The following is a 4,735-nucleotide window of genomic DNA, read 5'->3' on the forward strand; positions in this document are numbered from 1 at the left end:
TGTGTTTCAGGCACGCATTAACCCGCCGGTCCCGGTTCCCCCGCCGCCACGACTTGTTGATGGGGAACCCACCTTTTCTGTCAATCGTATTTTGGACTCTAGAAGGAGGGGACGCGGATTCCAGTACCTGGTGGACTGGGAGGGTTACGGCCCGGAGGAGAGAAGTTGGGTACCTGCTAGCGACATTCTGGATCACTCCCTTATCGATGATTTCAATCGACAGGTAAATTCGCCTGGGAACGCCAAGAGGCGTTCCTAGGGGGGGGGGGGTATTGTCACGGTTCATGAATCCACTGCCTCCCTCTCTCTCTCTCTCTCTCCCGTGTTTGTGTGGGCGTGGTTCCCAATCTCGGCCTGATTGTCTGTGCCAGCTGGAACCACTTATCTTCCCTTTATATGTTCTGTAACCAGTGTTTCTTGTTGTCAGATCGTTGTTACTTCCCTGAGGTTGTGTTGTTACTTCCCTGAGGTTGTGTCGTGTGTCAGTGCTCATCTCTCGCCGCCCTTGTGTGGATTATCTGCTGTGCTCCTTCCTTCCCATCCGGACACACTCCCCTGGATTTCTCAGCACGCTATCACCGGAAGATGCGCCCTAGTCCCTGGGTCGGATTCCGTCTGAGTACAGTCTGTCTGTCCTGTTGCTGATATAAATTGTATTCATTAAACCATCGTTGCTTGCATCTTGCATCCGCCTCTGTATTGTCACATTAGTCACTTTAATCATGTTTACACATCTTGCATTACTCATCTCATATGTATATACTTGATTCCATATTATTCTACTATATCTTAGTCCATGCTGCTCTGACATCGCTCGTCCATATACAGTATGTATATATTCTTAATTCCATTCCTACTTAGATTTGTATGTATTGGGTATACGTTGTGAAATTGCTAGATATTACTTGTTAGATATTACTGCACTGTCGGAGGTAGAAGCATTTCGCTACACCCGCAATAACATCTGCTAAACACGTGTATGTGACCATACATCACAAACCCCTGAAGTGTCTTATTGGTATTATAAACTGGTTACCAACTTAATTAGAGCAGTAAAAATACATGCTTTGTCATACCCATGGTATACAGTCTGATATACCATGGCTGTCAGCCAGCCAGCATTCAGGGCTCGAATCACCCAGTTTATAATTCATTTTATAATACAAATAATACATTCTAGAGCGTGCATTATTACCCTATAATGCATGGAATATTTGCATGGTAGAATTTTTGCATGTTTTGTTTGAGCTACTTTTGAACGCAAAAGTCCAATTGAAAACAGTATTGAAAACTAGGACTGAAGATCACCCCGCTCCTCCGTTCTCTCCACTGGCTTCCAGTTGAAGCTCGCACTTCGACTCTGTTTTCCCGTCAGATGCTGACGTGGAGAGCAGGTTTATAATTCATTTTATAATACAAATAATACATCCGCTACAAGACCATGGTGCTTGCCTATGGAGCTGTGAGGGGAACGGCACCTCAGTACCTCCAGGCTCTGATCGGGCCCTACACCCAAACAAGGGCACTGCGTTCATCGACCTCTGGCCTGCTCGCCTCCCTACCACTGAGGAAGTACAGCTCCCGCTCAGCCCAGTCAAAACTGTTCGCTGCTCTGGCCCCCCAATGGTGGAACAAACTCCCTCACGACGCCAGGACAGCGGAGTCAATCACCACCTTCCGGAGACACCTGTAAGTCGCTCTGGATAAGAGCGTCTGCTAAATGACTTAAATGTAAATGTAAATGGTTAGCTAAACTAGCAAGTCTGTTTGTTTGATTACCAAGGCAACTACTATCTAGTAAACTTGCTAGCTACTTCAGTGGATGTTGAACACATTTCTACCAAAAAAATGAACACATTTCTAGTGGCAAATGTGTTCAATTATGGCCATGGTATAAAAGGATCATCAACGTAGGGCTCTGCGTGTTCTCTGGAAAATAATGCAACTCCATGGAAGGTCAGTTCCACTCCTCTAGCGTGTCATGGAACCCTCCATGTTGTTCATTATTTTCCATAGAATGCATAGCACCTCGTTGATTATCCCTTACGTAGTGTCATGTAAATGCATCATAACGCTCACTGTAAAGATTCAGTTTTATAATATTGTTTTTATATTCCCCATGTAATGTTAATGGGGAGCGAACAGTGCAGCCATAGAATTTTGAAGTGTCATTTAACTGCATCATAATGCAGAAACCGTGTTGGCCCAACTCTCTAAATACATGGCTCTGGTTGGGCCTGCACTTCATCTCGACTGACATCACACACACATGGATGTGTGGAGCTGTGAGCATCTGCAGATTATTTCTTCCATTATAAAATATATTTACTCCCTTACTAGCTCTGACTTTGCGGATAGCAACTTTATTGAGGAAAAAAATGTACTTACTATGACTGTGATATGTGGATATCCCACCTAGCTATCTTAAGATAAATGCACTAACTGTAAGGTGTTCTGGATAAGTGTCTGACTAAAATGTAAATGTAGATCATTCTGCAGGATTTTATCGTGTTGATTTGTTTCTCTCCTCTTTACACTACAAACATGAGTGCAACGACCTGCAAGATACCTACAACAGTGTGCTAAAAAATACTTTCGTTTTAAAACTTTCCTGATTCATTATTTTTCATGGGTGAGAGAGATGAGTGACGAATTATCTTAAAGATACTCCTCTTCTAGGTCCCGCCTTTGCTCTATCTCCATTGGCCAATTCCACAGCTCTGCTGTCATTGGACACTTCTTGGTGGTCGTTGCTTGCTTCCAGTGCCGTCTCTGGTTGGCTGGAAATGGCAAATCTTGGTAGCGTCTTGTTAGCGCACGGCAGAATTGTTCTAGATTCACCGTTTCCAGGCCAATAGCAGTTGTATTATATACTAGTGTCCTTCTTTGCCCTGAACAACCATGTTTTTGTTGGAGTTTAAGCAACACCCAATGGCTATCCTACGGCATTCTTCGTTAAACATATTGTATAGTCAAATATATACAATGAACTACAAACTCTAAGCGCCGAAATAGCTCAGTTGGGAGAGCGTTAGACTGAAGATCTAAATGTCCCTGGTTCGATCCCGGGTTTCGGCAGCTGGTGGGAGTGCCCTTTTTTGCCTTGCTTTCTTAAATGTCCTTATTACTCGGAAACGGCGACAGTAGGACTTTCGATCAACCCTAGTACCTGAATCCATGATGTAATAACGTTGCCGTTCTATGATGTATTGTAATCCAGCAAAAATACGCTTGTAATTTCTGTAGGCTACTGTCAATAAAGCAGCCTCAATAATGATGTTACAGAATTTCAGCAGGGGGCGATGTTGACCTATTAATTTACTGTACTCTTCGTTTCCACTCAGGCTGCTCTTTGACTGTGGCCTGTGTAATACAGCTGTCGGATATTCATGCTTTACAATAAAACAGAGCGGACGGTACTCACAAATACAGTAAAATATTGTTTTAATTCGACAAAATAGATCCAAGGAGGTTGGAGTTAAACAGATTAAAGCAGCTTGGAAGAAACAGAACAAAGTAAAGTAGCTTGACCCCTTTTCTCTTGGGTTCTTATTACTAAACCCAGATGATGACAGTTTAATATGGGTTTTATTTGCATGGCTATTTGAAGCACCATTGTAACATGGGCAGGAATATTCCCCAAAAATATTTATAATAGGTTATGAATGGACAACCCAGCCCAGTTGCAATATCTTCCACAGACCTCTCCTCTGAGATTCAACTCTGAGTGTACCATATGCACCCCATCAAATACAGCAAACCGACTTTATATTATGCACACGTTTAAAGATACTCATATTACGTCTACTTACAACAGGTTAACTTATGAATAATTTACGATTGTAGGTTGGCTGTTTCTCATAGTGTGCGCTATCAGGAAATAACACTGATCACATGTTTGAACCTTTTACTGCAGTGGGCTAAATCAGGGTCACACAGAGTGATTATCGGTAGTCTTAAACAAATCTACGTTGAAACAAATCTACTTTGAACAATCTCACACACATGGTTATGGGCTTTAAAAAAAGAAGACACCTGTACCATGTCAGATATATTACATTTTTATATTTCATCCCAATATTACACTTTATATACATCACAGAAGACTGAAATATAATACAACTGTTTGACATAGAAACAACAATATGAAATAAAACACAGGTAAAACATAATGTTGACTGCACTGGGCATTTAAGACCAGATCCTGCATCCCTCCTGGTTATTGAGTGATTTCCCAAGGCACAAACACAAACACTGACCAGTCATATCTGTCCGTTTAATCTTTATTGCAGGGTAGGGTTTGGGCACTTACACATAACCATGTGTATGTGACTAATACAATTTGATTTGGGTAGGGTTTGTTTGTGCTGGAAGGATAAAGTACTGGTCTTCTGTTTCTCACGCACAGACTTTCTCTTGAATTTATTGCTAGTGTACATGCCCTATGTATTATACTGTACTATTGAAGGACCCAGTTGATGATGTGAAGACCTCTAGGAGAGGTACAGTAGCATGATAACTCAGCTGGGGGTCCTTCATCTACAGTTGTTTTGATTCCCAAAGCACTTTATGTAACATTTGTTTGGCCAATCACTCCTCCTATAGAGGTGGTGTTTACAGTGGCTAGACTGTACTGTACAACTCCAGTGTTTAACTTGTTGAGTGTAGGGGGCAGTATTTTGATGTTTGGATGAAAAACCTACCCAAATGAAACGGTCTATTTCTCAGGCCCAGA

The 4,735-nt window shown here is 42.1% G+C and overlaps 1 non-coding gene across 1 annotated transcript; it reads left to right on the plus strand.

The window, feature by feature from the left end:
- The first annotated feature begins 3,005 nt into the window (after positions 1-3,005).
- trnaf-gaa lies at positions 3,006-3,078 on the plus strand. The gene has a single exon. It is a non-coding gene; the product is annotated as a tRNA-Phe (tRNA).
- The last annotated feature ends 1,657 nt before the right edge of the window (positions 3,079-4,735 follow it).

This window comes from Oncorhynchus gorbuscha, linkage group LG03 (assembly GCF_021184085.1).
Source record: "Oncorhynchus gorbuscha isolate QuinsamMale2020 ecotype Even-year linkage group LG03, OgorEven_v1.0, whole genome shotgun sequence".
NCBI lineage: Eukaryota > Metazoa > Chordata > Actinopteri > Salmoniformes > Salmonidae > Oncorhynchus > Oncorhynchus gorbuscha.